The 12,062-nt window shown below is 34.2% G+C and overlaps 1 long non-coding RNA gene across 1 annotated transcript; it reads right to left on the reverse strand.

The window, feature by feature from the left end:
- Nucleotides 1-4,085: 4,085 nt before the first annotated feature.
- LOC120153116 lies at nucleotides 4,086-4,872 on the reverse strand. Its single transcript, XR_005518761.1, has 2 exons — nucleotides 4,773-4,872; nucleotides 4,086-4,498 (listed from the first exon to the last, which is right to left on the reverse strand). It is a non-coding gene; the product is annotated as an uncharacterized LOC120153116 (long non-coding RNA).
- Nucleotides 4,873-12,062: the final 7,190 nt, after the last annotated feature.

Raw genomic sequence — 12,062 nt, forward strand, 5'->3', positions numbered from 1 at the left:
ATCCCGTGTAAAAGCTAGGGAAAAGGTTCTAGTTTAGCCCAGAAAAACTAGGGAATTGTAAGGTTACTCTTTGTCCTTAAAAGAAAGAACAAATTAGTGAATTTGTTGGAAAATCCTTGGTGAGGAGCTAAGGTAGTGGACGTAGACTTTGGTTGAGAAAGTCGAACTACTATAAATCGCTATGCAATTCTCTATCTTTCAATCTTCTTACTCCCTAAACACAAAACCGTTCCGACCCCTCTTTGCAAATCGTTCCGGTTGTCGATTCGAGCTTCCGAAAATCCTAACATAAGTGTTATAATTCGATCCTTAATAACTCAAGCTAAACGAAGTGTTTAATACAATGTTCACTATAAGTAGTATCGGTACCCCCATGCATGGTACCGATACTTCCCTAGCTATGGTATCGATACCAAGCTTGGGTATCGATACCCTTTTTGCATTCGAAATCCTTGTTTCAAAATTGGGTACCGATGTATCGGTACTCTTGGTATCGATACTACCCTCCAGGTATCGATACCTCATGAATACCTTTTTCCAATTTAAGCTTATAGTATCGATATTGTTCAACCAATATCGATACCCCTATACCAAATATCACTATTTTACTCTTGAAGTATCGGTACTTGATGAAGAAGTACCAATACACATAGCCCAAAATTCACTTTTTAGCTAAAAAATTCACCCATATTTACATATACTTTCCATTTTTAACTTCTTTCATACTAATAACCTCAAATACACTTCTTCAAGCCATCTTATATCACTTTAAAACATCTAAACATTCAATATCTCATTCAAACTCTTAAAACCAATAATCTTACTAAATTCTCAACATGTTCTAATTTCACTTCTAATACTTCTAACTTCTTAATTAGATCATTAACAAGTCAAATTTCACTTCAAAACTTATTTACTAACTCTATCTCAATAATTCCTTTAAAAACTCTTTACCTTCAATCTTATATAACTTATTCCTCTTTGAGTTTTAAGAAGTCTTAAGCTTTCCTTAATCTTTTCTATCACTCCAAGAATCAAAACCAACTTTAAAACGAAAGAATTAACCAGTTTGACACCAACTTACCTTTAGCCAAGCACTCACGATGGAAGAGGAAGAAAAAAAATAATTTCCAGACTTTTCTTTCTTTTTCACCCAAAATTCACGTGGTTAAATCCCTTATAAAGGGAAAATAAAAATCTTTCCTGTGAAAAAACCAGTTTACCCCTTACTCCATCAAATATTTACTAAACAATCATTCACAAAATATTCTCAATTAAGCCCCTGAACTTTTCAATTTTTTAAAATTAGACCTCAAAACTTATATTTTAGTCACTAACCCTGATTTTGGGATGTTACAAAATGCCTTTGAGGAAAAGATTAATTGTCTAGCTATGCATTTGATAGAAAGGTGCCAATATTGCAAGTTAGATGAAAGGCTAAATGCCTTTGAGTAAAAAATTAATTATCTAGCTATGCATTTGGCAGAAAGGTGCCAATATTACAAGTTAGATGAAAGGTTAAATGCCTTTGAGTAAAAAATTAATTGCCTAGTTATGCATTTGGCAGAATGTGTTAATATTGCAAGTTAGATGAAAGACTAAATGCCTTTGAGTAAAAGATTAATTGCCTAGCTGTGCATTTGGCATAAAGGTACCGATATTGCAAGTTAGATGAAAGGCTAAATGCCTTTGAGTAAAAGATTAATTGACTAGCTGTGTATTTGACAGAAATGTGCCAATATTGCAAGTTAGATGAAAGGCTAAATGCCTTTGAGTAAAAGATTAAATGCTTAACAGAGTATTTGGACATAAATTGTGTCATTTATTAATTCGATTAAAAGATCGTAAAGAAGGTTTACGAAGTAGACGAATTATCATGGTTTTTATAGTCAAAACATGCTTATGAATAAAATTTTAGTTCCTTTACAAGATTATGCATCATTAAATAAATACTTTATGTGTGTTGATTTCACGCGTAGGTTAAAATCAAAGATTTGCAGAGTAAGGAGTGCAGCAGCAACAATCATCATCAATTGAAGATTGACTCGTCAGTAAGATTGGGACAATCATACTCATTTTGAAACTTAGTTGGCATGTAATTGAACTTAAGAAAATTTATTGTAATGTATTTAAAGTGATAGTTTTAGTAATATGTTTCAATGAATATTTAATCATTGTATTAAATTGTGTGGTTTTAAAATTTGAAACAAAATTTTACGGGTTTTCAAATGAGTAAATATTTTAAAAGTGATTTGACATATGTATCTCGTGTACATAAAAGTATACGGGAGATGGGTGTTACAGTTGCCCATTGGCGGGAGCGAACGACGGTCGTCGTGACTGGCAACGAGAAGCGACGACAGGTGACGAATCTCCACTTTCTTTTTAGAGAGAAGGCAGAGTCTCTCTCCAGAAAAAGGGCCAAAGGGTGAAATGAAAAAAAAATGAAAAAAGGCTAAAAAAAGTGAGTTTTATAATACTCTCAAAATGATGTAGTTTTGGGAGGGTTGCATAGGTACTAAAATAGAGTCGTTCCAGTTGATCCGCGCCTGTTAGGAGTTTCAGGGAAAACTTGTTCGCGATCCCTCTGCCATTTTCGTAAATTCATATTGGTCCTTTTGTCATTTTAGTTTGGGCATTTAACTTTATATTCATTTTTATTTTAGTCCTTTATCTTTTTAACAACTTATCTAATTTATTCGATTCATAGTTTAATTCACGTAACATTCTAATTTATTTATTTTTCTTCTTTTCAGGTTCGTTTAGTCAAGACCCCTATTTTAGTTTATTTCTAATTTAATTTAGTTCTTTTAACTTTATTTACTAATTATTTCACCTTTGTCTTTTCAAAGGAATTTCGTTGCTTCGATTTTTTTTTCATTGTAGTTCTTTTTTATATTTATTATTGTTTTATTAAATTTAATTTTGGTGATTATTTTAATCTAACTAACATGCATAGAGAAACAAATTCCAAATGCTAAGCTAACTAGCCTAGTGCCACACTAATAATTAAATCATACTAAATGTATTCAATAGAATGCTCAAGCTATCAGTGCAACACTGAGTATACTCGTATACTGCAATCTCTACTATATGGTAGTCATCATGGTGCGGTTGAGGGTTCTGCATCTTGGAGCTCACATACCCCTCTAGTCTATTAAGAATGTGGCTCGGAATCTCTACATCAGACACAACACTCTCGACTAACCCACCCCTTGCAAATGTCGAACCTTACGCCCTATTTAGTCAGTTTAAAGTGCCTTGCGCACTACCTAAGGATATCCGAATTGATTCTATTATTCGATACTAATATCATTTCTAAAGTAATTCGGGTGTCCTGATCATTTCTCGGATATTCAAACAAGGCTAGTTTTATGTCACCTTAATTTATCTCATTTCTAATGTAATTTGACTTTATTCTAGTTCTCACATGCAGTCTTATTTGGAAGAAATTAGGCCTTTTGAGAAATCACGTTTACCTTTTCAAATCTCTTGGGTTTCTTGTCTAAAAAAATGAACAAGGGTATCGATACCTTAAGGCTAAATCAAGTTGAAAAATAGGTGATTGGTATCGATATTGATGGTCCAGTATCGATACTCACACAAACTATGGTATCAATGCCATCCGAGGTATCGATACTAAAATTGAGTTTGATGTTTGAAAAAAATACTTTGGTATCGATACCCTACTGAGAATATCGATAATACTCCCATAAATATCAGTACCAAAAATGGCTACTGACACGGGATTCAAGATGTTACATAATTAAAATTTGAGTCAATTTAGGTTTAGTTAGGTTTATTTTAAGTTTTTGATCAAGTTCAAATTTTATAAAAAAAATTACAGGTTTGGATCTTATAATATTTGAATATAGTATGTTTAATCTTATATTATTTAAAATTTAAAAGTTTGATCCATGTTCAACCAACATCGTTAAATTATTAAATTAAATTCTACTATTAATTTTGTACTATACATTAATTATAAATTTAATTTATATATTCTTTATTTATTTTTAATCTTATACTATTTAAAAAATTTAAAATGTGAAATCTACGCAGAAGAAAAGTAACCAAAACTATAATTAAATAATTATACATATACTAAAACATTAAAAAAAACTGACATAAAAGCACTCTCCAAACACACACCTCAATCCCATTAATTATACACATACTAAAACGTTATGAAATAAAATCACTCTCCAAACACACACCTCAATCCCACCCTATTAGGGATCATTAGTGAACACAGTAGGTAACAGACACTATAACTAGGCAGAAATAATAAAGCTTCAATGATGGCAAGGGCAGTTGCGTCGTCCGACAATAATAATAGTCCTCCTTGTCACTGTCGTTGCCATCGTGGACGGTGGTGGTGGGGATGTGTGGCATTCCACAGGGCTTCCGTTCCTGTAGCATCGTGCATACAAAGTCGAATGTTGTGGCCCTGGTCTTCTCGGCGCAGGAAATCCATTATAACGCCCGCTTTGTTCCACTACATCAAACAAAAATTTACATATCATTGAAATCAGAAATATGAACTCCGAAACAACAATAAATACAAAAAATTTACATATTCATGTTATTTAAAAGTGGGTGAATACCATGTATCATGTATTTAATAGTATATATTATTTGTTTATGTTTGCAGTATTTGCTTTAATAAAATTTAAGAAACATATGATTGAAGTTCATAAAATATACATACTGCAAAGTTAAATCATATCATAAAAGGAAAATAAAAGTGAAATAGAAACAAATTATGTTACCATGATGAACTTCTTGAGTTATAGAAAAGGGAAGGATGAAGGATAAGAAGAGGATGCAAATTATGGGAAAAGCATTCATTCTTTTGGGGGGGGGGAAGTAGCTACTCTTATTTTGTGCCTAACTTCTCCCTTCTCATCTATATTTATAGGCATATTGAAATTAAAAAAAATAAAAAAGAAAGAAAGAAGCTTATCCTTCTATTCTTATAAAACTACCAACATTTGGGGGAAATGACCCACTTGGAAAGAGCGAGGAAGTAAATATCCACGAACATACTTTTTTTTTAATAATTTATTAATAATTATTACGAGTGAAATGATAAAATTATATGCATATTATTAAATATTAATTTATTCTTTTACGGCAACACATGTATCATGTTTACACTGACATCAAATGAAGTGATATCTTTTGTCTTGGTCTTGGTCGTCGCCAGCGTAGTACATGGTTTTCTTTTTCGTTTTCCTTTTTTGTTGGGCCAACCCACGACTGAGAAAGAGCAAAGGAGACCCACTTCCTGGACTATGTGAACCCATCTTTTCCTTTCAAGAAAACTTGAAATGCATTCTATATTCATGGATAGGATCAAAGCTTTGAGCTTTGGACGCGAATAAAAAGAAAAGGACGATGCTTTTTGAGAAAATACTAGTTACCACGACAATTGCGTGATTTCAGGGAAGGCAGTGCATTCGCTTTAGCATCTTTATTACGATCCGTCCTTGTCATATAACCACCACCAATACAATGGCGACAAAGTCCAATCTTTATCAATATTTTTCAACTGTTATCTGAACCAGTGGTTCATGTTGATCTATCTATCACCTGTTTTCGGCTACTACCTGTTTTCTAACAAAACTGTATTAGTTAAGCAACTGACGACAGTGACGAAACGATTAGAAGGAAGCCAACTCCAATCTCAGCATGTGAAGAGAGTATGTTCAAGGTCGTCGTGTTTGATTCTACCCACACACAAGGATCTTCCAAATACTTCCTGTATAAACGAAGGGGCTCGGTATTAGCACGGAAAGAAACAAGAAAGTTTAAGACATTTCAAATATGATATAACTGAATTTATTTAAGTGGACATTATTAGTCTGATCAAATAATTAATTAAGAAAACCATAGGCAATCATTTTATGTATATATATATATATATATATATATATATATATATATAAATGGAAAATAGAAGTGAAATAGAAAGCAACTATCTTACCATGAATACTGAATGAAATCTAACAAATTAACAAACTTTATAACAGATTCAACTAATCAGTTAATTACTTTCTACACTCCTATCAAGTTGGAGGATGAAAAATGTCTTTCATCCCCAACTTGGACACCAGCCTACTGTGTTGTTGAACTTCAAGTGCTTAGTTAAGACGTCCACAAGCTGCTCACCAGAACTTATATGTTCAGTTTTGACCAATCCTTCTTGTATCTTTTCTCTGATGAAGTGACAATCGATCTCGATATACTTGGTTAGCTCGTGAAAAACAGGATTTGCTACAATTTGCAATGCAGCTTTACTATCACTATATAACATGGCATGTTGTCTAGTTTCAATCCCAAGCTCACATAGCAGTCCCTACAACCAAACTATTTCTGCTGTAGTGTTCACTATGCTTCTATATTCGGCCTCTGCAGAGGACCTTGCAATGGTAGTCTGTTCTTTGGACTTCCATGAAATCAATGATTCCCCCAACTTAATACAGAAACCAATTATTCACTTCCTTGAAATTAAGGATGTAAAATCAGGTAATCGTTCAGGTTTCAGTCGGATCCTATTAGATCAAGTAAAATCGGATACAAGTCATGTCAGGTCAATTTAATAGTTTGAATCGGAGCAGGTCGGGTTCAGGTCAAATCAGTTCGGATCATTTTCAGGTTGATTTGACGCCATATTCAATTCGGGTTCAGGTAAGTTTAATTTCAGTTCGAATCGATGTCAGTTCAGGTCAAAACAGTTCAAGCCCAGAGCAGTTAAACACTAGGTTAATTTAGGTTCGGATTAACTTCAGTCGGATCTCGTTCATATCAGGTCACATCATTGACATATAAAATTTAGGTCGGATCTTTACCGAATCTTTGATTGATTGTTAAAGGGGAATATTTTCATGTATAAATCGGCAAAAAAACATAATCGAAAGGGGGGGAGATTTCGAACAACGGGGAACGGGGTTTTCCGATCAATAAAGTATATTATTTAAACAATTTTTTTTCTATCATGCGAGCGAACTCTGGTGAGGTTTTTTGACGAGTGACCTGCAAAATGGGAAATAAAATAAAGTAAGAATGAAATAAATCGGGAAAAAAATATTATAATTCGGCCTATGATTCCGCAGGCGATAGGGGACTCCGTTCGCGAATCCGAGCGGTTGGAAGGGAGAGAAGGCTAGCGGGAGTAACATATCTTGGAATTGCGTTAAATCGACGGCGGATGGCAACAGATCGGAATGAGAAAAGTTGAATGGCCTTTGACTATTTCGCTATGATCGGAGCATCTCCCGGCGAAACGGACCCCAGATCCGAACTCCCCTTGTCGAGACGAGTCTGCCGGTATCTTTTGGTGTCCTTCGACGGCGACGAACATCAGTCAACATGGCCGACGACGAGAAGCGATAGTAGGTGGGGGTTCCCCACTTTCTTTTTAGAGAGAAGGAAAAGCTTCTCTCTCTAGAAAAAGGGCCAAAGGGTGAAATGAAAAAGATTAAAAAAAGCTAAAAATAGGGTTCTATAATACTCTCAAAACGACGTAATTTTGGGAGGGTTGCCTAGGTATTAAAATGGAGTCATTCCATCTCATCCGCGTCTTTTATGAGTTTCAGGGAAAACATGTTCTCGGTCCCTCTACCTTTTCCGTTAATTCATATTGGTCATTTGCTCATTTTAGTTTCGGCATTTAACTTTATATTCATTTTATTTTAGTCCTTTATTCTTTTAACAATTTATCTAATTTTTTCGATTCAGAGTTTAATTCACATAACATTCTAATTTATTTATTTTTCTTATTTTCAGGTTCATTTAGTCAAGACCCCTATTTCAGTTTATTTCTAATTTAATTTATTTCTTTTAACTTTATTTACTAATTATTTCACCTTTGTCTTTTCTATGGAATTTCGTTGCTTCGACTTTTATTTATTTATTTTCATTCTAGTTATTTTTAAAATTTATTATTGTTTTATTAAATTTGATTTTGGTGATTATTTTAATCTAACTATTTTCTTTTGTTTTGTTTCACGTCCCTTTAATCAAGGCTGCACTTTTTTATTTTGTATACTGTCGACGTCGTTTTTCGCCCAAGCGGGGAAAGACCGATACCAAATCAGGGGTTTTCTTTTGAAAGGGTTTTCAAAATATGAGGAGTCACCACCAATCATTTTAGGTGCGATTGGTACTGTTGGAACGATCTTTAAGCTTTTTGGGGCTATGGCGGGGATCGATCAAACTTAATCTTGGAAAAGGTTGGGTTTCAAAATAAAACAAATAAATATTTTCGGAGTCGCCATCAACCTTTGGGTTAGATAGGTCAAATAACTAAAAATACTTTTTAAAATAATTTAAGAAAAATAATTTTAAAAGATAAAAAATGATTTGCGTTTAACCATAAATTTATTTTAAAAAAGGGTTCGGGAGTCAGTTATGTGTAGGAAATGATTAGCACCCCACAGCGCCCGAAATCGGTACCTAAGCGATTATACATCATCTAGATATAAAAATTGGCAAATTTAAATTATGATCCTATTTAAATTTTTTTTGAAAAGGTAATTATTTCGTATGAACAATTCTAAAAAACACACTCCTTGTTAGTTAAGGCGCGTTTTGATAGATTTCCATACAAAAGGTCATTACCATAATCTTTTAAAAGAACATATATTTAGTACACTAAAAATATTTGTACGCCGAAAGGTACACCACTTAGTACAGACAACCCTCGAAAACACATTCCTAGTCAGTTAAGGCGTGTATTCATAGACTCCGCTCTCAAGATAATATTACCTTAAAGCGACTTATGATTGAGTCTAACAAAATATGTTTAACATTAAATATGCTAAAATCAAGAACATAATTTTAATTAAAACTAACAATCAATAATAAAACTTTAGCAAACTTATTAACTGAAAGGTTAATCAATAAAATAATTAATTTAAGGATTAACTCTAATCTAACAACGAACTTCAAGGACCAAATTAAACGAACACAAAAAGGACTAGAATGGGGACTAAATTAAATGTTTACTGAAATATAGCATACAACGCCACCCACCCGGCCTTCAGTAGATAGAGTAGTACCAATCTTTACTTCTTTCTTATCCTCATTTGGCCCCAAATTTAAGATCCCAATAGGATACTCATTAGGAAGAATCTGTTTATCTTCTATTTACACAATTTTTAGCAGCTCAGAAGGTAAGTCACATCCCTCATCTTCATCACAATCCTCAATTTCCCCTTGACATATAGGCAGCTGAAATCAATTTTCGGGTCAGTGTCATCAGCATTCATATTATTGATATCTTAGGTCCTGAAAGAATAACGAATGTGAGTATATATACATATAGACGTACGGGATAATCTTATCCCATATCAAGATAAATGGAAATAAATAATACATATATATAACAAAGAATGAAAAAATGCACGGGAGAATGTTTGTCATTTTGAATGAATTGGAATACATCTTTCATTGAAAGTAAGAAAAACAGATAATTTAACCCTTTACATAAAATCACCTATTGACAAAGGGTATAAGAAATAGGGAAAAGTTCTCGTGTATTACTCTGAAAAAGACTTGTAAACTATAGGTAATTCCTCTGCAGTCCAATTATTCAACACAAAGTCTGGTGGTGCGGGATAGATACACATATCTTTCCCTTCTTCAGATTCATCGCCCACTATGACGTTGATGCTCAGCTCTCCCAAGGCATTCTCGATAATCAGTTCATTGTCTCGCTGATTCCCTTGGAACATATGTCATTTGGACACAAAAATGTTTCGCAACAGTGGGAAGATCATTGGCTCCCAACTGAGGTATTCTCCATCTAACCTTGTTTTCCTTATTTCTTAGTTTTTCTGATGCCTTTCATTTTCTTCCTTAGAGTCGGCTAATATCCCAAGCCAAAGCGATACCTCTTAGTAACTGGGAAAACTGGATTAACCGATCCATGTAAGTGAATTCCTAATCCTTTTCCAGCCTTTGCTCCTCTCCCCAGGTCAGTTTGAGCTCTATTCTGGTGAAATTTGATAGGCTGGGCCTGGGTATCTTTTTGCCTTCGACCACGAATGTGGCATTAACAAACTCCAATGATCTTAAAGAGCATTCAATAACTTTCTCGTCCACTTCAACATATGGATCAGTGGTGGAGACATAAGCGATGATGTCTTCTTCAGCGTTAACACATATCAGCATCCCATCGATTACAAATTTTAACGTGGATAGAACTGCACCTGCATGGTGAATCCAATGCCTCCCCAGTAAGCAATTGTAAATGGGCATGATATCCATCATAAGAAATTCCACCTCATACGTAGCTGGGCCGATAGTTAAAGGAATGCCGATATTTCCTAACACCTCCCTTTTGGTTCCATCAAAAGCTCAGACAACGCTCTGGCAATTTCTCACGAGTGTACTATCGACTGGAAGTTTCTTCAAGGTTACTAATGATATCATGTTTAAAGCATAGCCATTATCAACTAACACTCGAGACAAAACATGTCTTTTCCACCAAAGAGTGATGTGTAGGGCTTTATGGCTGGCAATCATCCTAGAGGGGATCACATCCTCGGAAAAAGAAATTAAGTTTTCAGCATGTATATTTGCAACCAACTTATCCATCTTGTCTACGGGCAACTTCTTCAGCACAAAAGTCTGGTTCAAAACTTTCAACAGGGCGTTTCGATGCGCCTCGAAGCTCAATAGAAGGGCCAAGACTGAGATATGGGTGGGCAGCTTGTGTAATTCTCAACAATATTATATTTGCTTTGTTTAAGAAATTTCAAGAATTCCACAACTTCACTCTCAGTCACTGGTGTAACATCCTCAATACCGGGTTAGTGATCAAATTGTAAAGTTTCATAATTTGATGACTAAAATAGAAGAATGAAATAGCTCTATGATTATTAGATGCATATGATGAAGGTTATTTTGTAATTGTTAAAGGAAATAAAGGGTAAAATGGTCATTTGATCATTTAAGGAATTATATACACGTGGGAAGAGAGCTATCTGGAAGCTTTCTTCTTCTTGCCTTCTCTTCTTCACGTGGGGCTAGCTTCAAAGGTAAGTTCTTAAGTAATTTTCGGGTTGGAAAATATGATTTCTGGGCAAGGGGAATCGGTACCCATTCAAGGGGAACCGATACCCTTCAAACGACAGAATTCTCTTGATGGAATCGATACCCCCATGGTAGGGAACCGATTCCCCCTAAAGAAAATGTTAATATTGGTTTAATAAGTTCGTTTAAGTTGCTAGTATTCAATTACAAGGTGTAGGTATCTAATGATTACCTCGAAATGTACATTTATGTAGATTCTACGCATAAAGAATTCCGGAACGTTGGCAAGTAAGATCGATCAAGGGGAAAGATAGAGATGGAATTGACTAGTGAGCCAGGTGAGTGCATATTAATTAGTTTATGGTGCTAAATGGAAACAAGACTTGCGACAAGTCTATTTCCTGTTAGAATGCATGAATATATGATTATACGTATATGAATGACATGAATTGTATGTATGCATGATTATAGTGTTAACATGCTTTTTGAATGTAATGTTATGAGAAGTATGTGCTATGTAATGTTATATATGAACATATGTGAAACTGAACTATGTGACTGCATGATAAAGATATGAGCCATATGACATGATATATGTGAACATGAGAAAACAAAGTATAAGATATGAACTATGTGATCCTATGAGAATATGAAAAGAAGCTATGTGACTACAAGTATATGTTATGAGATAAGATCTATGTGATTGCATGCAACATATGATATTAGATATATGTTTACACATACATGTGGTATGTGACAGAAAAGAAGGAACAGTGGTTATGAGATCAATGATTACACGTACATGTGATACGTGACTGAAAAGAAAAGATATGTGTTATAAGAGAAAGAATATGAATAAGTAATGAACTTATAAATGAATGCCCATGTTATGTGATATGAGAGCTAGGGGTATAGTTGGCATGCCAAGGGTCGAGGGTTACCTATGTTCTTCGGAACATATGGACTGTTACCTATGTTCTTCGGAACATATGGACTGTTTACCTATGTTCTTCGGAACA

The sequence above is a fragment of the Hibiscus syriacus genome, unplaced genomic scaffold, assembly GCF_006381635.1.
Source record: "Hibiscus syriacus cultivar Baekdansim isolate YM2019G1 unplaced genomic scaffold, ASM638163v2 tig00111098_pilon, whole genome shotgun sequence".
In the NCBI taxonomy this organism is placed as follows: Eukaryota; Viridiplantae; Streptophyta; class Magnoliopsida; order Malvales; family Malvaceae; genus Hibiscus; species Hibiscus syriacus.